Source organism: Neopsephotus bourkii, unplaced genomic scaffold, assembly GCF_033783945.1.
Source record: "Neopsephotus bourkii isolate Nb327-2 ecotype Australia unplaced genomic scaffold, CSIRO-AGI_Nbou_v1 NB_1248, whole genome shotgun sequence".
Classification (NCBI taxonomy): Eukaryota; Metazoa; Chordata; class Aves; order Psittaciformes; family Psittacidae; genus Neopsephotus; species Neopsephotus bourkii.
Genome location: NW_026901733.1, coordinates 5,296,141 through 5,323,778, shown reverse-complemented (window position 1 = coordinate 5,323,778; position 27,638 = coordinate 5,296,141). Strand labels below are relative to the sequence as shown.

General features: G+C 43.4%; 1 protein-coding gene and 1 long non-coding RNA gene across 2 annotated transcripts in view; both read right to left on the bottom strand.

Annotated features, from left to right (window-relative positions):
- The window catches only part of AHRR (aryl hydrocarbon receptor repressor), a 90,896-nt gene extending 78,747 nt beyond the window's left edge, over positions 1-12,149 (bottom strand). The window contains exon 1 of the mRNA XM_061364749.1: positions 11,963-12,149. The gene's annotated coding sequence lies outside the window, so the exon portion shown is untranslated. The remainder of the gene's footprint in view (positions 1-11,962) is intronic.
- A 6,587-nt stretch (positions 12,150-18,736) lies between these two features.
- LOC133218383 (uncharacterized) lies at positions 18,737-26,063 on the bottom strand. The gene is made up of 3 exons (XR_009727129.1): positions 25,997-26,063; positions 25,418-25,499; positions 18,737-19,531 (listed from the first exon to the last, which is right to left on the bottom strand). It is a non-coding gene; the product is annotated as an uncharacterized LOC133218383 (long non-coding RNA).
- Between the last annotated feature and the right edge of the window lie 1,575 nt (positions 26,064-27,638).

Sequence of the window (27,638 nt, the reverse complement as noted above, 5' to 3'; positions counted from 1 at the left end):
TTTATCCACAATGGATTTTAATACAGCCAAATGCAAACAGACATCTCCGAACGGGGAATGCAAGTCATTTCTACCGAACAGGAACTGCATCCCAAAATGCCAGTGATTCTTGAAAGGAATTAAGCATCAAAGTGAAAAACGAACACAATCCATACCCTCAGCACCATGGGAGGAGCTGCTGCAAAGGCAGCTAATGCAGTTGCTGACCTAAGTGAAGTGATCTTACCTCTGTTTACAGATACAATGAGCCCGACGCTGGAACAGTGTGTACAGCTCCCATGTAAGTGTTTTTCAGATAATGTTAGAAATTGGGAAGGGTGAGGAGAGAAGCTAAAAAAAATACTTGCAGGCTGAAGAAACCGACTTGCATAGAGAAAAGAATTAGATGACTTGAATAAAGTGAAGTACTTTCATGTAGGAGAGTACTTCACTTTACTCAAGTAAAGGGGAAGATAGGGTGACAAATTATCTTAATCTGAAATGTGGCAAGCACTTAGAAAGTGAAGCTGAAGCCAGATACATGTAAATTAGAAATAAGGTATTAGTTTGTAACAGTGTGAGCGTTCAAACACTGGGGCAAGCTACAAATCCTGTTGTCTCAAAATCCCTGTCGGATGTCTTTCTGCGATGTACACATTACCCTAACAGAAGTTATGCTTAAATTAAACACAAGCAGTTGGCTGAATGCAGGCATACTCAGAAAAAAGAATTTGGTAGCTTTGGTGCTATAGGAGGTCAAATTACACTATCCAGTGATCTCTCCTTTCATTAAATTTTATGAATCATTTCCTGCCCGAATGCGATCACATACCATGCATTCAATGCCTGAACTACATAAAAGGGCTGTTGCAGACCACAGCTTTGAAGCGACACAAGTTTCGAAGAGGCAGCCTGAGAATAAGGAAGTTATGTTCTCATTCCGACGGCACCACAGAGCCCCGGCACGGTTTCACCAGCAAAGCAAGAGGGCGAGATAATGCTGGAGCTCAGCCTGGCTTTCCATAGGATTATGTGTTTCTGCCTTGCAAGTAGCACCTGGGAAAATACTTCCACTCATGAGAGCTAATCAATAGAATAGAAATCTACCTGCCTGCTCTCACTAAACTGATTGTGATCAGCACATTTCTGCCAAATGCTTTGTTTCTGATGAACGATTATGTTCTAGGAGAAACTATGATAGTGGCTTTGGGTATATCTTTGCAAATAACATGCAGCACTGTTTCTAGCTAAACCAGCCCCACTTCCAAAAAAAAACAAAACCAAAACTGAAGCAGAGAGTCACAGAAATGATTAAAGATTGAGCAAAGGAGCCCCACAGTCACAGTCCAGGAGCTCAGACTGTTTGGGTTATCGTCAAGAGCAGCAACAGAGAACTTCCTCACAATAAGTAACTTCATTATGCAAGAAACAAACATTTCGTGACAGAGGTCAAGCTAATTCCAGCAAGATCCAATTTGCAGAATTTGAGGCTAATTAAATTCAAATTACAAATAAATGAGGATAACTATTGAAACAATTTACCCAGGATTGTAGAGGACTCTCTATTACTGAGATTCTTTTTCTTAAGAGTCTTAGACGTGTGTGGTGAATAGCTTGTTTAAGGATGTCTGATAGTCCAGTGCTATACACCAGATAGAAACAAGTTCACGGTGGCTCGTTCTGGCCCTAAAATTTGTTTCTTTGCCTCAATCTTCTCTCCAGGGAAAAGGAAGAAGGTCAATTTACAAACCTGAAGAGCTGTTAGAAATGCTAATTGACTAACAAAAAGGTATGTAATGCTTGACTTACAGAGGGTGTTCTGCAAGTACTGGGAATCAGACACTGGGCTTACAACACAGCTAAGGTTGTCTGACACGGCATATATAAAATTGCACTCTAATTTCCTTCAAAGAAAATATGTACAAATTTGGCTATGTTTGGAGCCTCTGAAAAAAGCCCAGTTTGCATGTGTGCTTGTGAGACTTGTAGTCTGACGGTTATCCATAGGTTCTGCCTGAGCTGAGCACACGTCATCCCCTTCATTCCTACAGGCATCTGCGCTATACATATGCACCCCCATGCGCTTTACGTGCTTCCCCTCCGAGCAGCAAAGGCAGCTCCAGACTTTCCCTCTCGCTGTTCCTCCCCATCCTGGTGTGCTCTCCCTGCTCCAGCCGCTGCCGCCCAGAAACAAGGGACTCCATATATAAGGCACAGGAATGAGGAGTCAGCCATAGGGGTCTGAGGTTCAGACTGAGACAAGACAGGGGACAGAAGCAGACTGCTTGTAGTGCTGAGTCTCAGCATCCCTAAGACCTGCAGACAGGCGCTGTGCTTCAATAACACTCCGGAAAGGGACCGCTGGGGAACACTGCTTTCTTCCCTTTTTCCTTTTTTTTTTTTTTTTTTTTTTCACTTCGAAATAACCACCCAAAATTCAGGATTTTTGCCCGAAATTAGGTGGCCTGCATCTCCCTGCTGCGGTCCCCTGCACAAGTCTCCTGAGGGCTCCTTTGCTGTCGCTGCCTTTGTTACAGGAAGAAGTCTGAGCACACGGAGCCAGACCGCTGCCCTCCTCGGAGAGCTTAGGGAAAGAATCAGGGCTGTGTCGGGGCTGTAGGAATGGGGGCTGTGTGACGCAAGGAACACAAGTACAGCAGCGACATCAGAGGCATCAACCCTCCTTTTCTGGCAGCCTTGCTCTGATTTCTGAAGACGATGAGCACCCAGTGCCTCAGCTGAAGGTACCCAGGACTGCGCTCAATATGAACACACAGCAAAGGCTGCGTCTTCTGAAGAATCACCCCCTAAGTGCTTGGTATTGAGTAAATGAGAATACATCTTTCACATCTATCTCTACTAATAAGACCATATGTCTCAGCACTATAATAAAGATTAATTTAGTGATGGTTTGATATACTTAGAGTCGCAATTATCACAGAACAGTCTGTAACAAAATTAATAGTGCCGTGTGTGCACGGGATTTGAACAGATCTGGGACCACAAGGTGAATGAAGATAATAAAACCAAAATGTGCAATTTCTGTTTTTAGCATGAGGTTTAGTACCCTGTGAACATAGGTGAGGAATCCACATTTCATCTTGGACTCCCAAGTTCCCTAATTTGCAAGTGTTTGACTTTGAAACATGGCAGCCCTTTGTTACAGGGTTCCTGTATGCAGGAACCTTTAGCAGAACAAAAGTTTCAATCATTATTCTTCCCTCACAAACAAGTTCATTTGGGGACTAAGTTACTTCATCAGCTCTCCTTTCTTTATTTGTTTATATAAGAAAGCCTGAAATTAAGTTCAAGGAGACTTTTCTGAGCTTCAAGGATGTAAATAACAAACCTTTTAAAAAGGTTTAGACACAAGAGGTTTTCTAAGTAATGTTTTTAAAATTAAGCTGTTTTTAGCACTTCTACCATGTACACAGTGTCACTTCAGGAAGGATAAGGACCACAGGACATATAAAAACATAAAAAATCAGATTGGGAGTATGTCCGTACAATACTTTATAATTAGTGGTGTCTCTTTCTACCAGGCTTGACTTTCGTCCTCCATTGTGTTCACCACAGACTGTCTGAGAAGAATATTATAGTGATGAACTTGGCAGCCCTGGGGGAATGGTTGGACTTGATGATCTTAAAGGTCTTTTCCAACCTAACTGATTTTATGGTTCTATAATATGGGACTGCTACAGCAGCTGGACTACACATAGTAAGGTGTGAGCATCTATGGAAAGCTTTGTTACAGCTGAAGCATTTAAGATATTGTCTGAAGCATATGGATTATTTGATGATTAACAAGACAATCTCACATTGCAATCTTGTCCTCAGTAGGGATATTAATGCAGCATGTTTCACCTTTAAACTCTCAGGAACGTAATATCTTTGAGATCTGTGTCCCTCTGTTAGGTTGGATGGAACCTGACTAACAGGTAAAACAAAGTAACTTCTGGAGAGTGAGCAGCAGATTCCGCAAAAGCATAAGCATCATTTCCATAGTAAATTTGACTAAAACTAGTGAGATAAGTCAATGAAATATTTCTGCTATGAATGTACAGTACAGTAGGGCCTTAGTTCATCCATCTTCAACCTATAGCCAATTCAGGTTTCGGAAGCAGTTCTATTCTGCCAACAGAGAGCCCAGTACAAGCTAACAACTCAGGTATATTTACCTAGTGTATATGTAACTTCTCAGACAGTTTCTGCCCAGACCTAGCTTTGTGCTACCACGATAAGGCTGCTAGTTAGTTCATCGAGTTTGTCTAGCTCGTTAGCTTGTCTGCACTACTTCACATATGTGAGGGATAAATGTTCTTAGATAAAAAACCAGAGCAACAGTATCACTTGGAATGGGTTGTGTCACTGTTTTCACTAAACAGAGATGGCCCTGCACTGGCTGCTTTTTGGGTTGTTCTGTCCTCATTCCCACTCCCCTGTTCCACAATAATAAGGCAGTGCATAGTTCACCACCCATACACCACCATGATGGAGTGAAATACACATGTTGCTTTGAGTTGCAGTACTAGCCACAGGTTGCAAACACAGCTCTGCACTATGAAGCTGTGCTTGTCCTCCAAACCCTCTTGTAAGTTCACCAGCAATACTGGTGTCACTCTCACAACCACCTATGTTTTAATACCCTGCTTGTCATTTCACCAGACTTTGATTGTCTGGGGTTTGGAGTTCTCTCTGAAATACTAGAAGAATGATCTTTGATAAGACTATCCATCATCCTGCATCCACCAGTCCAAACTAGAAGTATGGTGCAATTTTGGAGCAAATGCCAACAGCATGATGAGAAACCCTGACTTATACAAAGGGAGGCTACAAATAGATTAGAGGATTGAACAGATGAAAAAGAAATAGAGAAACACTAGGAACCATGTTTAGTTTTCTACCATAAAGCCAAAACAGAACTAATTTCAACAGATTTTTTATCAGGAAAGGATCGCTTATCAAAATCAGGGAGACTCTCCATAGTAGCCAGTAAGCTGGTGATCCCCTTCTGTGGGCAGGCCAAGATCCAGTTCTAAGTCTTTCAAAAAGCCTGACACTATAACTAGACTCTCATTTCCTCAATTCCTCTCTTCTTTTCTACAAAAGGCTTCTCAAAAGGTTTTAGTTGCACTCCAATGCAGAATACGAGTCAAAATATGTGGCAGCTCATATATTTTATATATTTCATATAGACATCATATATTTGTATATTTCTATATCATGAGAGACAGCATAGGAAGAGAAAGAAGTGACTGCATCTGGTACAGAGACACAGCTTTCAGAGGAGCCTCTGTGACACCAGGAGAACACAGCACAGCATCTTCCCGAGAAAAGAAGCAAAAAAGGGCTGGATCTAAGGCCAGCAAAATGGGGATTGACATTTTTATCATTATAAAAGTAATTACGAAATGTGTGTGTGTAGGAGTAGAACAGCAGGGAGAAAAACATACTTATAAATACTTATAAACCTACATGTAACATCAACTTGCTGGGAAGATGCAATCACACTCTTTTCCTGGCTTTGCTGCTTCTATGTTCCTCCTCTTCAATCATTCAGTGGAAGAAAAGGGGAAACAAAGGATGAAATGCCAAGAGCCCCGTAACAGGTCGAACAGAGCTTACATATCTGAAGATCCACAGAAAAAAAGAAAACGGAACCAAACAGGGAAAAAGGAGGTGCTTGTTTTTCCCAAAACTTGAGATGGAAAATGTGAATGCAGAGAAAAATGAAATGAATATGAAACGTTTTCTCCCAGACTGAGCACTTTATGTTAGCTTGATGCTTAAACAGACAATGTTATTATTGTTATCACTGCAATCCAGTCTTTTAAAATGTTTTTGCTACCAGTGTAAGAAACACTGCAGCATCTGAAAGCAGCAGGTCACAGTTTAGAAACGCACTCCGAGAGTCAGGCTGGCATGCAAGTTGTCAAGGTTTTGCTCAGCTCTTGCAAGTCTTCAGTTTAATGACGTACATGAAAATCCGAGTGAAAACTCAGAAGTTTCTGTTCTTTCAGACACAGAACCTGAAGACAAAAGTAAAACTAAAATCTGATGTAGCTATTATTTTTGAGATTATAAATGTAGCTGAACAAGTTATACTGGTTGAAAGGCTGGGTAGTTTTGTTTGCTACACTGACAAGGCTCTACTCCACCACCTTGGTTTGGACACGTACTCAAATTTACTGCAGGTCCTTAACTATGGAAGTGTGAGTATACGATTTCCTCTCCAGGAACACAAATCTCCCCTTCTAAGGAGTATAACATACAGATTTCCATTCTGTTTCTGAGATATCTGACATATTTTCTTTGTTCATTATTTGACAATCTTTGGCAATTTCTATTGCAAATATTTTCCACTGTTTTAGAGACAAATCTCCAGAGGAAAAAATATGTTTAAATACATTTGCAAGTTGTCTGCAGCACAGTTCTGCCTTCTGATACTATTTATATCTGTTACTAGCCTAAAGTAATCAATATATTAGAATTTATTCTCACAAACAACCCCAGCAGTAGTATTTTTTTTATGTGATCATTAATTTTTTCATCATATCTTCTTAGATTTTTAAAAATTAATTAAATTTGATTTTCATGAACAAATAATGACTGCAAGTATTTCACTGCATATAATTACGGCAAGAGATGGGAAGAAATTTCACCTCTTGCCTTCAAAACTTCCAGATTTTTTTGTGTGCTTCTAAGATAAAAAAGCAAACATTTCACGGATACATCCTACCACAATATAATTTGTCGTGAAGCATTTGATACCGTCTAAAGCCGTCTAAAGCCAACTAAAGCAGCTAGTTTAACATTTACTGATTCTCATCCACTCCTGAAAAACAATAAATAGGAATTCTTCACAGAGTGAAAACCTCCAGGAATCTCTCTGATTGCCGTGTAGGGGAGAGCTTTTTTATCTGGAGGCAATACTCCAGCTAAGGACCTACTTGGTTCCGAGTAGGACAAGAAAGATACTTCGTGAATCTTGGACAAAACACTATTTTTACAGTCCCGTTTTTACACACCATTTTCACAACAATGCAATGCTACTGACTCATGTTTAGTTTGTGATCCACCAAATTTCCACATCCTTTTCTCCTTAGCTTGTGTCGCCCAGCCAGCCGTTTGCCGTGCTGCACTTGAGTACATGATTTATTGCTGACTGAAGATAAACCTTTGCACAGAACCTTACAGACTCACATCCTGCTTGGTTTTCTGGAGACTGTGACTGTCAAAATCACTCTGAATTTGACTCTCGTCTAGCAGGGTGCCTGAAACCTGTTTCAGCTTGGTGACCTCTGCAGGCTGAATGCCCACATACTCTAACTCATCATATGAGCCATTCAGGAAACAGGGAACAGCTCTGACAGACCCCTGGGGTCTCAACCTGCATGATAGTCTTTTCAACATACCCCTCCGAAATCTCTAGCACCCACAGAACAACCTCAGCAAATTTTGCTTGTCTAGAAATGGCCTGAAATGAGAAAAAAACCCCACCGTGTTTGTGGAAGGATTCCTCATCTGAGGGCAAAGAGAGGAAGACTCAATCTGGCAAATGCACTAGGAGTTCTCAGACATCAGGAAAACACGCATTGGAGCATTAAATCCCTGTGAAAGATAAGGAGGCAAAGAAGAGCCCCCTTTCCAAACAATGCTGCTCTGACTGGGAGGTGAGAGCATGATATTTGAAGTTTCAATAAAGGAAGGATTTTAAGAGGCTACTCAGCATCATGACTCCCAGGGATCAGTATAGTACGAAACACAGCAAACGGCTCCCAGGAAAGCAAGACAATGACCCCAAAACTGCCACATACTCATCTTCACTCTGTCTCAGCTCCAGTGCTACAGAAGAGGGAGGAATCCACTAGTGGTGGATTTTTACAGTCCTTAATGAGTGACAAAATGTGAATTTATGGCAGCACATGTTTTCAGCAAGCTAAACCTACTGAAATGACCACCATTCAGCATCAACACAAGTGAAGTTTAAGGAATAAATCAGTAATACGCATACATGGATATTGCTCTTTAATACAGAGCAATAGCTTCGGTGCACGAGGCACCACTGCAGTAACAGGAAGGGTCGACGACACGGTGGCAGACAACATGTTTTGCAGCCTCAGCTTAATAGACTGCTTCATGCAAATTATTTATTCACTGTCTGCAGATGCAGCCTTAATTCAAAACTGTAGACAGTATGGGCCAGCCCAAAGCAATCTCATCCTGCAACAAGTTCCTGGATGCAGCCTAAATGCTTCGCTCACAGGCACTCAGATTAAAGGTGTTCCACTGACACAGGCTGCTAAGCTCTGCCATCTCACACAATTTTACACCATCATCCTGCACTTGCCCTGCTGTTGAACACCAGAAGGCACCTATCAGAGGGAAAGGATAAGATCCAGCATAAGGTCTCACAAACAAAGGTAAAAGAGATACACTGGGTTTCTTGCAATTCTAGCTGCCTGACTGTGTGATTGAGGGTTGCAAGAGCATGAACAGATGTCTACACTGAAATGGTTGTATTACACACTGGTACTGGGGACCTCGGGAGGTCATAAATACTTGGGTATTTATGTATAAGTGCACCACCCCACTTGTACAATCCTGCCAGTCTATCCATTCAAATTCTGTAGTTACCCATGGTGTATTTCTTATGCTGACGACAGCACAACACAGCTACAACTGCTTTAGAAACCTCAGAGATCACTGCTCTGAAGGTAAATTGAACTAAATCCAAAAGGACTGTCAACAGCTCTGTGGAAGCTCTGGACCGACAGAGACATACTCCTAAAGCATTTCAGTCTCAGGATGTTCAGCTGGTCCCTAGCTCTGACTCAAATTCCTTGCAAAGTACCTTGAAACTTTCATTCTTTAGGCAGATCCAGGAGCCTGCTTCCTCTTAGAAAAAGCATGCACTTTGTACACTTAAGACTGAATATTTGCTCTTGTGCCCTCCTTCTTTGCTTCGACCTCAAAATGTTTGTAGAAATCCTGGTCTGCGTTTCCTAGTAGCAATTTGCATAGAGGGCCAACAACGAAACTGTTTCTCCCAAAGTAGCAGCTCTTGCTTCTGCTAACCAAGTTTGGCTGGATTGATTTCTATATATATATATATCAGCATATACCTCTGACATATGACTGACCTTCTTGTACCAGCTGGTAGTAAACAAATTTCTGGGGTAGACATTCTTCACTTTTCACATGTTGTTGCAGCGATGCCCCATTCTGAGCGTCAGTGAGCACTGCACTGCTGCCAGGTCCTCCTGTCCTGCCTACCATGGCTGTGTGGTGACAGTGACCACCACCAGCAAGCTGTCATAAACACGCAGTTAGACAGGAACTGTGTGAGAACATCCACTTTGACAAGCATCCCGTTGCTTGCCTCATGGCAGAACTGATGATGCCTTTGGCTTGCCCATAGCAGGAAAGCAGGCAGGTGCTGCCAGCTCTCCAGGTAACCCCGGATCAAGTGGGAGCAGCCAAAGTTGAGCAAAATCCCACTTGTGCCATTCAGGCAGATTGTGTTAGCAGTTGATGAATTGTGGTTATCTGAGCTATAGCTTATTCCTCATGGGTAAGCCAACTCAAATTGAAAACATCACCACTCTTCAGCAACGAGTTTGTGAGTGTGTGGACATGAGTCAAATTAGAAGCAATGTCTGAGTTAGGACTCCAGTTACTCCATAGTGAAGACAAGCTCATGTTATCCAAAGTCATCCCCTTCCTGAGAATCAACTTGATTGGTTATTGAAGCATTACTGTAAAAAAAAAAAAAAATAAAAAAAAAGCCCTGGCTGACACTTCCTACCCAAACTTGGCAATTCCTTAAATTTTCCTCCAAAATCTGCTTTGTCCTAGCTGTCTCTGGGCACAAAGACACTCCCACATCGTTTACATTCCAGTTGGGGCTAATTAAACTCACATGTCAGCATGAGTCAGCAGTAATTACTACGACTATTAAGGAAAGATTTGGCACCAGACCTTGGTTATTCAATAGCAGATCCCCCATATTTAGTGGGGTCTTGGCTTAAATCGAACCCCTTTAAAACACGGCGGCAAAAGCTGTGCCAACTTCAGCTGCATATGGGCAGTTCCTGATACCGACAGTGTCTTTTCTATGTTTTTAGATATACCTAGAGAAAGGCAAATCAAATGCAAAAATCACTTCTAACTCGTAAATCCCCCATGGTGGAGTTTAAGCCTGTTTGCACACTGAAAATGATGAATCAATATTAGATTGCCTGGCTGGTTTTCGTAAGCATCCGCACTGCAAACAGGGCCTAGCAATGCATTTCCTCCTCACGATTCCTGGGCAGAAATCGGAATCGATGGGAAGTTGAGGTAATAACGTACCACCCCCTTCTACGGCTTGTTTGGAATAAAAACCCCGAGACCACAACAATCTGGCTTTTCCATATGCCAGCGTCCGTTCCCTGCCGCTCTTTGCCAACACAGTCCACCTCAGTACACCTTCACCCTGCGGACTGTGGAGCTTTGTGCTTCCAGAGCTGAATAAAGGCTGGAGGCATTTACACATAGGCCCAATGCAGCCCCTGGGAACCCAGGTCTGTCCTCAAGACCAGAGAACACCCAAATACACTTTTATGGTCAACTACGGAAACAAATATGTTGTCACAAATATATACACTGATGCGGAGATGCGGTGGATGCAGCAGTGAAAAGCGAGCACTGCCTCAGCATTTGCTTGTGGAGGGTGCCAGCCGCGACAACAGTGTTAAAGTTACTGTCAAAACCTGATCTGGTAGCTTCGGCTCTTAATATCTATGGCATTAGGTACTTTGTTTTTCAAGGAAACAAATTCGTGCTCTTGGTTGCAAATTAACCAAGTGTCTTGCCAGTGAATTTGATCTTGTCAGTCGTTTAAGTCTCTCACTTACACGCAACAATTTAGTCTTAGCCCTGGATAATAACACTCTCTACGGTTCATAAAAGAGCACTGTTTTATTTTATCTACTGCAAACATATGTGCATCAACATTCTTCTCAACAGACCACTTCTGAGCCCAACCAGATCATTCAGTTTTATTTAAATCCAGCCCCGCTTGTCTTTTTGAAAACTTCAACTACCAAACAACGTCAAGCATATTCTTGGGGTTTTCTGGTGGTTTTTGTTTCCTTTTTTCCTCCTTTTTTTCTTTTGGTCTTAATAGTCTATCTCCTAGACACTCACTAAATGATGCACAAACATTGTTTGTGCCCGTCTTCGGGGAAGAAAGAGTTTCTTGCGTGTTATAACTTGGTTTTATGCTATCTGAGTTATTCTTCAATAAAGACATAAAACTACAGCTTCACCCGAAGAAGGGTAAAACTCTTGTTTACTACAGAAAGTAACGCAAAGTCGGGGAAAAGCACGAGAGCCTGTACACATGCTTCGCCCTTCCCTCGCTGATTTTTCCTCCTTGGCTATGTCAAACTGAAACACAACAAGAATCTGTAGCTCTGAAGTTATAAGCCACTGAGAAGGGAATCTTTGGGGAGATGCACCGCCTGACCCCAAAGCAAATCCACCCCGGGTAAGGCCAAGCGAGTGCCCTCGGGGCTCCAAAGAGGCAACGTGAAACTTTATTCTCCGGGCTTTCACCCTGAAAGGTCTCTCGAAGCATCAGCGGAAAGGATGGGTGAGGCCAGACGGGGCCAAGGTGCCCCGGCAAAACCCTCCACCTCCGCGGTTTGAGCCCTGGGGCCAGCCGTGCAGCACCCCGGGCATCACCCGCAAGGGGACACCGGCACCTCCCGGGGCTTTCGCTTCGCGGGAGCTGCGGACCGCCACCGGCGCCCGGGTGGAAGGAGCGCAGCGCGTCCTGCACGGCTGCGGTCCCACCGCCGCCGAAACAGCCGGGGAGGGGAGCCCCAGCAGACACCCCGAGGCGTGGCGTGCTCCGGTCCCCTGGTCCCCCCGCAAAGCCGGGGCTGAAGCCTCCCCTGCCCAACCGCGAGGTCTCGGGTTGCAGCCACTTACTTACCCCACGGTCCCCGCCACGACCCGGGGGTGCAAAGTTTCTGCGGGCGAAGAGCAGCCCCCCGTCCTCGGCGCTGAGCGGCGGTGCAGGGGCGGAGGTGCGAGAGCGGGCGGCTGGAGCGGGACGGAGGGCGCCGGGGGTGGGGAGGATGCTCGGCCGCCGCTTCCCTCGTGATTCAGGTGGCGGGCTGGCGGCCGAGTGACAGGGCGAGCCGCTCGCACGCGATCCCCGGCCCGCCGCCGCCGCCGCCGTCACACCCCGCAGGCGGCAGAGGGCGCTGCGGCGGCGCGGCTGGCACCGGCGAGGACGGGGACACCGGGTACCGCGGGTCGGAGCCGCGGCGTTGAGCGCGCCTCGCCGCCGGGCTGCGCGCCTCTCCGCTGCGGGATAGGAGCGGGGACAGGGACGGATCTCCGCGCCGCTCCCCGCGACCGGTGCGGTGCACCTGCCAGCGCCGCCGCCGAGCCCGGCTCTCCCGAAAAGTTGGTAGGGAAAACGCGGGGGTCATTCCCGCCTCCGGGGCGTCGGGGGCAGCCTCAACATTTCCGGCATCGGTGCCTCCGGACGGCGCTTCCCTCTGTCCGTCCCGTCCCTCCCCCTGCGCCCACCCCGCTCTCTGCCCGGTGCGGTTTCTTTGTGCTTGTCGCCTTGCCTGGTGGAAGCGCATCTCCGCAGTACTGGCACGTTCATCTCAGCGCTGCACTTACCTGCCTCACCAGGAAGCGGAGTAACAGCTGGGATGGTTTTATTTTTATGGCCTTTTGATGAGCGGGCTCCTCACCACCACCACCCCTCCTCAACGTTTTGCCGACGGATTTCTGGTTTGTACTGGAAGTGGCAGGGGATGCCAGTCAGCAAGGCTTTGGCTTTTGCCTGTGGTGCTTGATAAGTACCTAAAGCAGCTCTTGTACGGGAGGGTTAAGGACAGGACAGACAAAAGCAGAGCAGGCTGACGTGGAAAGTCCAAGGTAACAAAGTGAAAACCAATCCTCTCCCTGGTGGGACACCAAACTTATCCCCAGCAGACTGCTGGGACTGGTTGCTGTGGGGAGGAACTGTCTCCTGCTCCTCAGCCCTGGATCGCTGATGTGTCCCCTTGGATGCAGATGCCATGGCAGGTACCACGGCTCAGACAGCAGCACCCTGCTCTGCCTGCCTTTGCCCTAGACACTGTGGTGCGGCTTCTCAGGCCCCAGATGGCTGACCTCTATATCCACAGACAATCCTTCTGGGAAAGCTCAATTATCAAGATACAGGTGGCAGGAATAATGTATAGGAAAGAAAAGAACTCCACTTTTGCTAACCACGGAATCATAGACCGGTTTGGGTTGAAAAGAACCTTCAAAGGTCATTCAGTCCTACCCCCTGCAGTGATCAGGGACATCTTAAACGAGATCAGGTTGCTCAGAGCCCTGTGCAACCTGACCTTGAATGTTTCTAGGAATAGGGCATCTACAACCTCTCTAAGCCACCTATTCCAGTGTTTCACCACCCTCATCATAAAAAAATCTTCCTTATATCTAGTCTGAACAATCTGATAGATGTTTATCCATACAAAGCAACTCTTAGGTTACTTGTGGAACAGACTGAATGAAAATGCCCTGCCTGGGAATGAATTTACTGGGGAAGAAGTGGAGAAGAACAGGAGTGTTAGAAAGTACCTGAGCCTTCCCTTCTTCCATTAGTAGGTCTCAGTGATTGCACTTGAATGGCTTTTCAGCCTTCCAGCAGTTCAGGGCTGGATCTCTCTGCGGTGCCCCACCACCTGACCACACAATCACCATTAATCCTTTGGTTTGGCCACTCATGCCTTGCTTTTAGCAAGGAGACCTCACTTTGACAAATGTACCTGCATAGTAAGGTTGCATCCCTTTTTTGCTCCTGCCCTGCACATGGATGGAAGATGGAACAGCCCAGTTTGCAGGAACACTGTTGTTCAAGCAAAATAGAACCAGTCATCACTGTTGATTGCCCTGTTACATCTCCCCAGACAAAGCCTTGGCTATAAAAATAGATGCAATAATCCACATGGACAGTTGCAATTGTAAACGGCATTCAAAAAGCAAAAATGGAATTTATATTTTGACACAGACATATCCCCAATCCGTCAGGATGTGACACATTGGCAACACGTCTGTGCCAAACTATGAATACATTATTTACTTTTCTTCTGAATGCTATTTACGATTGTAATCTTCACAGTAAATTAGTGTATCTATTTTATATTGGACGTTTTCTGAGAGGCTTTTGGTATTGTCTGCACTTATTATATCCGCAGAATTGATGTAAGTTAGACCGATTCGGGCCACAATAAATCTTCGGGGACTACAGACTGCTTATGCTGGGAGGATTTGCCAGCATAACCCTACCAGCAAGATCCTATCTGGCAGAGGCAAGGCCGATGTTTGGAAAGAGAAATCAAAGGCCATCAACACTGAATAGCTCTCCACTAGATGGAACAATGGTGTTTCTCCTGCCAGGCCATTGACAGGGAGTGATTTACCCAGAAGAGAACTGGGGAGGAGGGGTGGAGCCCAGAAAGTGCTGGATAATGGTGAGACAGTCATAGGGCAACTATTGTTCATCACTTCTCCTGGTGAATTCAATGCCAGGAGAAGGAGAGCTGGGGACTCAGGAGGTGTCTTGGTGTGTGAAAACACATGTGAGCTCACTGACATGAACCTGCTCTCATTTGGAAGTGGTGTCACCATATGGTGCTCATGTGACTCTACTAGATCTCTTAGTGAGTTCATTTGACTGGGAACAGGGCCGAGCTAGCATATGTCCAGCTTGGAATTTGGATCCTTCTGCACCTGTCTGCATCGATACACCCCAAAACAGTTCAGATGTTTTATGGGAGCTTATTCCACATACAGCTGAATGATCCAGCCTGCAGGGAGAATAGTTTTGCTGTATTCTCTTCAGTCCATGGGCTTTAAATTTTGTTAAAAGTAATTACATTTGCCAGGCAAGAATTGTTTTTCATAATCTCATGCTGCTGACTGTTTATACTTACACCAGCTATGTGCAGATCTTTATTATACAAGTTAGACTTACTGAACAACCGCCAGATAGTTCTGCTTTCCTTCTTGAATTTTAATTGCTTACTTGCCCAGCATCTATTTTTATCTATTTTTAAAATGGAACTGTAAATGGAACAGTAAGTTCCATCACTCACCGTAGAGGCAGAGGGTCAGCCTCTTGCTTACTCCTCCTCCTCTGCTCCCTCCTGCAGGGAAGGTGGAGGAACTGGGACCTGAGCTGTCAAGGCATTTAATCATGGGCATAAGCACGTACTTTGAGGAATGCATCTAGATACTTCATAGGACTGGAAGTAGAGCTCAGTATTTCACAGGGCTGAGAACAAGGTTATCAGGACATACTGATTTTATATTAGCACTGTGGTCACCTATAGACTCACATGCATAAACGTATACATACACATACATATATGCATATATATATATACACAAACACACAGAGACACATAAATGGTTGTATTTGCAGTACACATTTAGTAGGAGGCTACAGACTCATGCAGTCTCAACTGTGTACTATGATCAGGAATGCAAGTTCTGGATAGTGCCTGTAGACTCTTCATCTGCTAAGTAGATCTGTGCCTGCACAGGGCTTCAAAGCAGAAGCTTTGAAATACCACTCTCTTTTCCCCTCAGACTCCCTCTACTTGGTGGAAAACATGTGTTCATTCAAAGGGCTGTTTTGAACACTGAACCCAGGCTGTCATCCACACCTTCATTTTCAAGACCACATGCCATCAGTTTCTCACATAACCCTACTTCACTTCTGGAAAATAATTTTAGTCTTCATCTGTCTTCTTATGGTCATCACTATTTCAAACACCTACACACTCAGAACATCCATTTTATCTTAATATTATAGCTTCTTGAATGTAACTGGCTTCTCAACTGCATCCTTTTGCTCATTTTTTAATATTTCCCATTATTTTTAGACTAGCGGGAAGGGAGGTGATCGTGTGCAGGAAACTAGTAGGGAGCTAGAAGCCAACATAATTTTCTTCTTGATGTTTTAAATGACACATGCTATTTGAAAAAGGAGACAGACATTCTTAATATTCTCATAAACACAAGCATTTCCTCATGAAGCAGCACCGATCGCTTCTTATTCCTGTCATACTGCTTTTATAAATTCTCAGAGTACAAAGTGATTGAAAAACTCTAGGTCTCCAGTTTGCCAGAGCTAGCTATTTCAAATTACCATGTTTTCTTTGAATGCATATCCTATTCATATCCTATTTAATGAAAAGTATAAAATAATAAAAAGGAATGTGCATAAGATCTTTGGATAACATTCTTGTTAAATTGCAGGCTGCCCTCACTCTGGATTTAGCCCCTGATTTAATCAACTGTCCATAATAAATGCAGAAGTCAAAGTGCAGCTCAAAAAAGCATCTTGGTGACCAGTTGTTTTGTTTAATTTTCTAAGATACACTTAGCTGGTATTGGGTATCTCTCTAAACTTGCATACTTCTAAGCGTTGTTTCTAGTCACCTCATCTGACTGTTACATCATCTCAGCTACTTTTGCTTCTATTTTCAATTTTCTGCTCCTCAGAGGGCTGAAAGTTGGTAAGGATGTGGTGCTGATATTTCACTGAAAGCTTCTGAATGCTGCAGAGAAGGAAAGAGGAACTTCAGCTGATGCGGTGGTGCTGCTGCTGCCTGCATGCAGAGGCTGCTGTTTACTTTCTTTCTCAGCAAGAATCCAGCCTGGGAGCTATTGGGGAGAGAAGGCTGAAATCACTGCTCATGGCTGCCTGGAGTAGTGGTAGATCCAGTATCTCGCATAACAGCACCCTGGAAGTGACTGTGACATTGGTATCGAAACTCAGTCATTTTGCCTTCACTTCCCAGCCAAGGGAAAGGTTGACATCAGCAAGGGTGGGACCTGGTGTCTAGCACAGAAACTGAAAGTGGGTGCCTGAAGAACAGAACCACATTTAAAAGCCCCCAGAGAAAGGGAGAGCACAGAAACACAGAATGGTTTGAACTGGAAAGGACTTTAAGGATCATTCAGTTCCAAGCCCCCTGACCTAGGCAGGAACACCTTCTACTAGACCAGGTTGCTCAAAGCCCCATCCAACCTGACCTTGAACATGGCTGGGGATCGGGCAGCCACAGCTTCTCTGGGCAACCCGTGTCAGTGCCTCAGCACCCTCACAATAAAGAACTTCTTCCTATCTAATCTAAATCTATCCTGCTTCAGGATAAGCCATTACCCCTTGTATCACTACATGCCCTTGTAAAATGTCCTCCAGCTTTCTTGGAGTCCCCTTTAGGAAATTGGAAGCTGCTATAAGATCAAAAGAAGTCAGATGTAGAAAACTGAAGTGTTTTAAAATAAATGCAGAGAGCTCAAAAGAAGAAAGAGTGGTTATAACCAGATATTACTTGCATCATTCTGTGTCACTTTTTGCATGCTCCTGTGTTCTCCAATTCTGTTTCTAGCAATTCCTCCCACTTTTCTTATCTAGAAATGTATATAAACCTGTGAATTGCAGCAAAACGCAAGGAGAAATGTTTAGCACATATATAGAGACTGAAAAAAAGAAGAAAGATGTTTAGGAATCTAAATTCTAACTGTATTTTCCTGATAGGAGTAAGAAGAAAGAAAATGATAATGTATTTCTAACAGCACATTATGATATACCAAAACACAATTTGTCATGTTATTCATTTATTGTAAGAATGCATACAGACAGTTGAACATATTTGATTTCCTTAAGTATTAAAAGAGGGTCCTAGAGCGACAGGGAAACAGCAGAGTGCAGCTCTTACAGGTCATTATTGTCTATACAAATCAATAAATAACTGCATTATGTCACTGAATTTTTCAGTCAGTTCATTCCATATGGCCCATCTTTTCTCAGACAAGTCAGTTGCTAAAAACAAGCCATAAATCATCCCCATTCTTTTATTTTAATACTGTAAAGAGTATTTGTTTTTATAACCAAATTGATTTAAGACTTAGCACAGCCACAAAACATTCTAAACAGATGTTTAACTTGAAAGGCTCTAGTACACTTTCTTACCCTGTAGTTATGGAAAACTGGGGTGCATGCAACCTGAAACCTAGAATTTTTAAGCCTGAAGGAAAATGCATTTAGACAACATATATTTTATTACAAATATGTATTTATAATAATTGACTTCAGTGAGTAGAATGCATGCTTACTACACAGCTCTGTAACTGAATTAAAAACCCTGCAACCAGAGAAGTTTTTACTATACTTAGGATTTATGTGCAGAGGAAATATCACTGTATTAATATGTGGATTTCTGTTTACAGCTATAGATGCCTCAAAGAAGGAAAGGTTTTGTTGACCCATATATGAAGAAGCTGATGTGTAGCACAGCCCATGAGCTTTTAGAATTGTTTGTGGATAGCACTTTCTTTGGGAAGTGTTAGAAATGTTTCACCCTGAGAGACACAGCAACAGAGGAGCACTAAAAGCTTCTTACTTTGACCTTGGGCTCAGAGTTACGACAGTCTGACAACCATATTCTCTTTCAGAAAATTGCCTGCTAACTTCCTCTGATGAGTGCATTGACTGCTAAAGTGGACATTGCATGTTCATTAGACTATTTTGGACCTTTTCCAATAAAGGTATTGCATATGATTAATGGTACAGAGAATGAGAGCTCTGCGTGACTCAACAGCTTCTTGTCTGTCCCATCCAAAAGTATTCATCTTGGTGAGGGGGTACAGTACTGAGGAAATAGTTTAGCTGTAGGTAGAGGGGGTACAGTACTGAGGAAACTGTTTGGCTGTAGGTATTTCATGGACTTGACTTTGTACTTGAAGTACAAAGTATAAGTACTACCAAGTGTGCAAATATTATGCACTGTGCTAACAGTAAAAGGTCAAATTAAGGAAAAGGGAGAATTTGGAAATATCTTGAACAAAATGAAGTTATTGGAGCAGACTGCCTTCCTCAGGGTTTTTGCAAGAAGACACAACCCAACTTTTTGATCTAAAGGTACTTTGCTCCCTCAGGAAGGGAAGAATTGAAATAGGTGAGTCCTGTCAGCGCAATACCTTGCAGCAGTTTAATCACTTAAGTGCTGATAAAGTTTGGGAACCCTGTAAGTTAGAAGGTAGAAAGCAGGTCAAATTTTTGATGGACCCTATCCTCATGAAGTTTGGTTGTTTGTCTTTGCAAGGTGCCATGTCACCTCTGTATCAACTGGCGTTTTAACAGCTATACCCCATTCAACCACCTCAATTCTCTCTTCTGCTAGGTCATCTGGTATCACCTCCCTCTGCTGTCATGCTTGCCCTTTGATTCTCTCTCTTTTCCTTTGCCTTTTCCTTACCTTAGAGACATATTTGAGAAATCCTGCAGTTTGGCCCAGAAGCTACCCTTTCCTGCAGATAGGCCAGAAGTTTGGTATTCCTTTAACTCAGCAGGCCAGTATGTTCAGGGAACAGACACAAAGTTGTGTTTGTCAGTACAAAGCTCCATGGACAAGACACAGCCCAAGTGCTTCTTCATTGTGCCTTTGCCATCTTCTTCACTGTGATCTATAGAAGACTTGAGATAGTGCTTGATAAGCCTACTATCAAAAGATGCTCTAAGACACATACTGAAAAATCACATTTTTTTCTGAAGTGATTTTCTTTGTGATCAAAATCCAATGAGTGCAGTGTAGGAAACAAATCTTCAGCTATGCAGTGCTCTGCTCTAGAATGCTTCTGTGATAGGGCTTATGGTGTGCTGGCCTGTGAAAGCCAGGTATGCAACACAGCAAGAGAAGCAAGGTCAGGTTAGAAAGCTAACACAGAGGAGATGCGGTGCTACAGGAATGGATTTGATTGATTCCAGAGAGTGAAGGGGGATTAAGGTGGACTTTCCCTTTAGATATCAAACACTTCTAGATTTTGTGCATGACTATAAAACATACTTAATACATTTAATTAAGGAATTGCCAGTTTGCTAATGCTGATATTCCAGTAAAAAAAAAGCCAGCCCCCCAAGTGTAAGAAGGGACATCTAGTCTTTCCCTTAGGGAACACTAAGAGAAATTTTCTACCTCTTTGAGGCTCTGAAATCAGCATACCAACTTCAGGCACAGAATGGTTTTTACCATCTCTGAAGCACTGTTGACAGGGCAAGTGTTCTCAGGGGAAGGAGGCTGGCTGGTGGTGGAGCAAGAGGATGGGGTGCCATCTCCATTTCTGCTAAGTCTTGTCAGGCTTTAGCTATCTGGTGCACTCTGTCAGAGTAAGTCATCAATTTTGTTTCCTTGGCACTTGTCCTCTGTCATCAACCTCTCTTCTGCTGGCCATGCCTGAATGTGTGGGTCTGAATGAGTGTACCATGCCAACAATCCTGTCCAATTTCAGAGCTGGGAAACATGGTGGGAGTCTTGCCAAGAGTGCTGTTTGCCTCAAGTGATGTTGTTGCCCACTTTCAAATCCTTGATCTTTATACGATGCCGTAATGCCACATCTGCAGCTTTACACAAGCGTTACAGTATCACCAAGCTTATCAGCTTCTGCCCTGATACAGGATCGTCTGCATCATCACTTTGCCCCACAGGCAGGCATCACTTGCAGTATGACGACCAGAACTAGCTGAAAAACTTAGATGTATTTGCCAGGGTGTGCTTGTACTGTCCTAGACTGTGGGAGCGCAGCAAGACAAAAACTTGGCTGTAGGAAAACATTAAGGTGGAACAGTAACATCTCACTTTGACCCTAGGAGCAGTATCATCCTTCACATTTCTCTGCACATCCTTCCCATTCTTCCCATGGAACACAGCAGCAAGAGGCACTGCCATACCCTGAAGCAAGAGGCATCTGCAGAACGGCAGATCTTTACAAAATAGCTAGCCAGAAGTTGACTACAATTGCACCTACGGATGGAGCAGGTTTGCATATGCCTCTGAGGTAAGAGATCACCTTGGGCAGCAGGGGGACTCCAGTCCTGGATATTTAGACAGGGGCATAATCAGAAAAGAGTTTGTAGCTAGCTCCCTCTGTCTTTCATAGAAGTCGGAGAACTACATCAGGACTCTTGCCAGAGCCATTGTGATATGGGAAAGCTCATCTACCATTCGCCAAGACTCCAACTTTGCACTGCCTTTCCTCAGGAGTTCTCCTTAGATCTCCTCTATGCGTCACTTTATGCAAATGGAGAGTGTTTGCTTGCTTCTGAGTACCCAGATGTGCACATAATTTTTCCTAGTTTGGGGGTGAGGAGATCAAGGCATCTTTCTTAAGCATTTTGGCATGCATGCCTGGAAATTGAATCCAGTCCCTTTTACAGTTAATCATTGCCTGGCAAAATGGTTTATATAAAAAGTTGGTTGGCGATGCAGAACTGACTATTGCAGTCATAGATTTATACCAGTGGTGAGAAGCACACAATAATGCTATTTTTGCAAACTAGATTGTTAGTTTTGAATTTTCAGAACTTTTGCTTATGTTGTTTTTTGCCTGCACTCTTGAAAGGCTCATCACATAGGTTCAAAGACAGAAAGCCACATGCAGGCCCTGCTTTTGTTTTAGGCTTCTAGTGAAAAAAACGTTTATGCTAAGTGGTTACAATACCGTAACAGCAACTTGTGTTTTTCATGCATTTGAAGCAACTGAAGCAAGGAAATAGATTTCTGACTAAGAGATAAAATGATATGGTGCATCCTATTTCTCTCTTCCTCTCCTAGTCTAGCGTCATCTGGTAATGTTATTCATGTTCTTGTAACATTTGAAGACAGATACAGTTAGTGAGGGGTAGCGAGCAATGTTGGCTTTAATCTTTGTTCTAGTCTTTGTCTTATAATGTTATTCTGTGCAACTCTTGGGAGAAATGTGCTCCCAGAAAATTCACTATAGGTCATTTGAGCAATCTTATTTGAGATTCTCATTTTTTTTTACCAACACTTAGAATGACAAAATGGATTTCCACAGTTCACCAGTGAAGTATGGTATCAGAGTGACCTTTCATCTCTGAAAGCTCAGAAGTGCTGATATATATATATTAACACAGAGGGAATGTATGTATATAAATATTGGAGAGAACTCCAATCTGCTAAGCAACTTCTGACCCACCATTGAAAGGAGAAAGTGGCACCCCTTGTACCCATCTACAAGTTGCTCCCCAACAGGTACTCCAGCTAGGAAAGGGAGATGCTCCTCATCTCATTTTCCTCCAGAATTAATTGACCAGGGAAAGGAAAACAGCCATGCCTGCCTTCCTTTGCATTGCTTTTCCTGAGAAATCATCATCTGTGATGGGGAGACAGATGTTGCAGACACATAACTATCAAGACCTCAAAGACAGAAGAAAGAATGTGCTACAGATCTGAAAAGAGCAATTCATGATTATGTCATTTCATGCCATGCTTATTTTGTTCAGCCGTGAATGTCGGTGAAGAGACAGTTTCATTCCATACCTGAACTTCCTCTGCTGCAGACAAAAGTGTGCAACTGCCTTCTAAGGTCCTGGACCATAACATGTATCACTTACTTCTGCTTGCAGATGGTCCTTACAATTCATTGTCTTCCTTCTTTCCTGGGTGGCCACAGATAAGAAGGAATAAAGCAACGAAAGCTTGAAGAAAAGTCAGGGAAGATGGCCTGGAAAGAAAGCAATCAAAGCTGTTTAGAAGATGAGTGATCAGAGCCATTTTGTTTAAGGCCATCCTATATCACTGTATCCACTGTGGATGAACCCTTCCACTCAGTACAGGTGAGGTGTGGAGTCTAATGAGATTATCCTCTCCAGGTCACATCCCTGCACTGAGACATTACCCGTTGTATGCAGACCACAGGCAGATGACAGATTGATGTTGAACTGAAGAATGAAGAGCTCCAGTGAGATTCCAGAAATTCCTTTGGTATCCTATTCAAGTGCTTCAATAGCCTATTAAATACTTTACCAGGATTATTATCTTCTGCAAAGCAAGCTCATTTACTCTTGTCCTTTTCCCAGCTGAGGCTTGTAACAAGTAATCACAATTCCATCCCAACATGTAGGATTTAATAAGTTTCTTCTAAAAAAGAGGGGACAACAGAAAAAAGCCAGTCTCCTCCTGTCTTTTGCCAGACATCATTATTTCTAAAACTCTGATCACTCCTGTTGCCCTACTTGGGTTCACTTTTGGGGGTCTTTTTTACATGCAGTATTGTGTTTAGAACTAGGCACTGCTTCAGTTCACTAGCAGTCTCTTAACTTTTTAATAAAGGGCTATAAAGTTATCCAGTGGATACTTTGCAGACTTCCAAAACATCCCTTTCTGCTACACTCAAATCCTTGGAGAGAAGGCAGAGTACATGGTTGTCCCAAGCCAGAACTCAACTTTGCATGTCATTTTCCTCCCTTCAAGGAATTCAGAATAACCTAACCATGATTTTTTTCTCCCATAAAAAGACTCTTCTGGGTAAGATATATCATCCTCCTTTGAATTAGACAGCCCCAATCTGCTCATTGCTCTGTGTTAATTCCTGTTGATTCATTATATCTGGGGCTAGTACACCAAAGAGTGACAAGATTAATTAAAACAGCCTGGCAAAGCTGTCTAGGGTAGGGGAGCTGCACTAGAATATCCCGAGTCATATTTCAGTGAAGAGCTCTGTAGATTGTGTAAGCCATCATGGTCAGGAAATTTTCTTGCCTTGAGAGTGCCAGCCTTGTGCAATAGCTATCCCCATAGCTTTAAGGACGACAAGTCTCAGCAGGAAGAAAAAATGAAGCAATGGTGATTTCTGGTGGTGTTCTGTAGCAATTTGGAAGTTTTCCACCTTCAAGACTTCATTTCCCAGTATGGAGAAAGACTGTGGCTGTAACTGGCAGTACTCACTGCTGCCATCTGGTAATCTTACCTCCACTAAGGATGTCTGGGAGAGGGAAAACAGGAAAGGGATCATTCACTGTGCATTGCAGAAGGTGGACCTTTAAGGCTTCTAATGTATTCTCATCCCATGTCTTCAGACTGTAGCTACACAATGAGATCTGTCTCTGGGCAGACTGCAGAGATACCATTAACCAGCTATTAAACCGGCAGACTTCTACCAGCATCTCTAAGAGTGTCCTGCTCCTCAGCTGAACTAACTTCTTCAGGTGTTTTGGTGGTTTTCCTCTATAGCATTTTCCCCAACCTCTTCACAAATGCTTGTGTCATGTAGAAACTGACGACTTAAGTAGCAAACAGCTCTTTCCCTTTCCAATAGACAACTTCTCTCTTGTGATTGTTTCTGGAGTAAGATGGACAGATGGCTCTAATCTTTGCTTAGGAAAAGGAGTGGACTGTTCCTCTGTCAGTTCCAGTGCAGGTCTCCTCCCATTGCAGTGAGTCCAAAACATGAGGAATGATCTCAAGTAGTCCCTCTGGCATGCCAGCTAGAATATTGTCATTTATGAGTCACCACTGGGGCTTTGACTACTCTCTTCACATGCCTTTTATCCACTAGTCCTACCCTGACAGACACTGTGGGAAGAATGTGAGTGGTGTCATTCCAGAGTCATCCCCCGCTCTCAAAGGAGAGGTTCTGAGGCACAACTGTGTGGCTTTTCACTGGGTTTCCTTAGTCCCACTCTTCAGGCTTGTCTTCCAGGGCAGAGACGTTTCCTGCTATGCAGGAAGAACAAGGCATCTGCCACAAGCCGTTTGTCAGCAGAACTTTTATGCACTAAGTATTTCCTTGTTTACCGCTTTTTTTTGTCAGCCCAAATACAACCAACGTTTTTTAGACTGTTAAAATATTCAGTAATAGTGAGCAGCAGCACTGAAATTCCCAGGAATGTTTCTTTTGGAAAAATAGAGGTGATAGCAAAGGTGTTTTTCTGCTTATTTTGCTTTTCCCACTACTTTCTTTTACTAGCAATTGGAAGGAGTTTCTTTTGTCAAAATGATTACACCCCTAGAAAGGCAAAGCTTTTATCTGCTTTAAGAAGGTGAAAGAGTGCAGAAATAAAACCCCAAACAATCTGGATATCTGTGTTTACAAACGTGACTTCTAGAATGTAATAACTACACCTGGCACCTAATATATTGATTATACATTTTGATATGACACATTAATTTCTTAATACACTGACTTAGAGTGGCTTACAAGTTTCACTACTGTGTTCAGTTTCTCATATGGCAAAGGAATGAAGACATACATGAAAAAAGGGGGATCTTATCAATGTATATAAATATCTCAAGTGAAGGTGAAAAGAACAGCCAGGCTCTTTTCAGTAGTGCCCAGGGATGGGACAAGAAGCAATGGGTACAACCTGAAATACAGGAGGCCCCATATGAGCACCTGAAGCTGAGCCCCATCTGAAAACATCTGAGAAAGGAAACACTTTTCTACGTAAGGGTGATAGAGCACTGGCACAGGTTGTCCAGTGGTGTTGGGGAGTCAACATCCTTGAAGATATTTGGAAGCCACCTGGGTACGGTCTTGACCAACCAGGTCTAGGTGACCCTACTTGAACATGGGCGTTGGCCCAGATGACCTCCAGAGGTCCCTTCCCACCTCAACCCTTCTGTGACCTCTTGTGATCTATGATTCTGCAGAAAAGACATGATAAAAATTATTTTAAAATTAGAATACTCACTCTAAAATAATATTTGACATAAGTAAAATAAATAGTATTTGATGTAAGTCAAATATTTTTGTCACTACAATAGATTTTTTGCAGAATCATACTTTAAAAGCGCCTTTTTTTTTCCCATTAACTATAGCTTGGTATCCCCTTGTTTTGCTAAGGAACAATTAGGTACTAATTAACTCCCTTTCAAAATACAGAATTTCTACCATTTTCCACCCATGTTGTCTGGCTCTTCCTCAGCCATCCAGAACTACACTGCACGAGAGTCCTTTGATGAGTCAGCCTGCTTATTTTTTCTGTCCAAGTCAAAAGTCAATTACGCCTGGCTTTCTTAGTAGTCAGAAGGAATGAAGATAAAGAGAGAAAGATATGTAGGCTATTCCTGTGACAAGTGCGTCAGCCTTTCCCTTAGTATGTTTCTCCTGTGGTTTTTGTGGTATCCAATACGATACACACCATTCTCATTGCTGAGTGCATTCATTACATCTGACGCCTGATGTCTCTCGTGTTTACTTTTTTTTTTAGTTGCACCATTGACACACTCCATAAACCTAAAAGCAAGGAATTTATCATGAAAACATAGGTATTACCAACAGTAATTAACAACAGTAATGCTGTGTACAGTGGTCAGAGTCAAATATCCTCAGCGGTTTTCTTTGCAACAGGTTTGCTATGTATCAAAAAGAGTGGAGAAGAGAATGGAGCCCGGTGGTATTCCAGAAATGAATCTTTCACAATCCTTCCTCCAAGAATCAACACAAATCTACAGGACAAAGGAGGAGCCCTTCAGGATTCGATACCTATGTGGATCTGACAAACCTCTCAGGTGCAGGAATTGCTATCAGGCCTCAGGGACAGATATCCTCTGCAAAAAAATGGTGTAAAGGAATAAAGTCAAGGGACAGTCATTTTGGAACAGTATATGGGGGATGCTAGTGGAGCAGTGAAGCTAATAGCGATACCTGGTGGAAGGGAGGAGAACTGGGACAATCCTGTGAAGTATGTTGTTTATGTAGGGTTTGAAAATCCTGACCCCAGTTTTCTCATGGAATGGGAAGTGTGTGAATGGGAAGTGTGTCCTGCTTAGACAACTGGTACGTTCTTTGGGTGAAGGTACTGATTTATGGCAAGAGAAGGAAGGCAGAGCAGAACTGGTTTAGACCTGCTTTTAGTGGTCATGGCTGTAACATTTCTAAGACAGAACTGATCTGTTATTAGCATTAGTTATTAAACAATAGAGCATGGAGCTCAGATTCACAGATCCTGAGGGACCTCTGGCTGTTTTCACAGGCTATGTTTCCCACAGCTGTGGGTCTCAGGAAGGTTTGTCATCTTGAGCACAATGTCAGACTCAAACCACCTCTGGATAGTGATGAGGGCCTGCATATGGAGAAGTAAACTTCCTGGACAGCAAGGGACTTGGGAGCAGGAGGGAGATACCTAAGGAGTTCTCCTGGTGTCAGCAGAGGCCCAATGGGACTGACAGTGATTCAGAGCTAACAGGTTCTGTCTAAACAGACCTGACTGCTGCTGGGCATTTGCACATCATATACTGACCACTGTGTTTCAGCAGTAGAGCATTTTTCTGAAGCTACTAAATGTCATGAGACAAAAGCTGACAAAGGCTCTCTCCACATGTCTTACCTTCCTTGTGGCCTCTACCAATTGCTGCATTGCCCATAGTTCCATTACCCTGCTATCGTGGGAATCCCAGAGCAATTAATGTCCAGGGGGTGCTGCATGCTGTCTGCCTGGTTAAGCAGTAAGCTAATAAGCCTCCCTGGATTGCTAAGTATCGGTGCAAGATAGATGCCCAGAAAGTACTGGAACTTTGCCAAAGGTAACAAGCCCAGATAGACTCAAGCTTATAGATGTTCATTGGATTACTTTTGAAGAATAGGCTGAGAAAGTTGGGGCTGTTCAGCCTGGAGACGGCTGCATGGAGACCTCATAGCAGCCTTCCAGTATCTGAAGGGGGACTATAGGGATGCTGGGGACAGAATATCCGTGGACTGTAGTGATAGGACAAGGGGTAACAGGTTAAAACTTAAACAGAGGAAGTTTAGATTGGATATAAGGAAGAAATTATTTACTATAA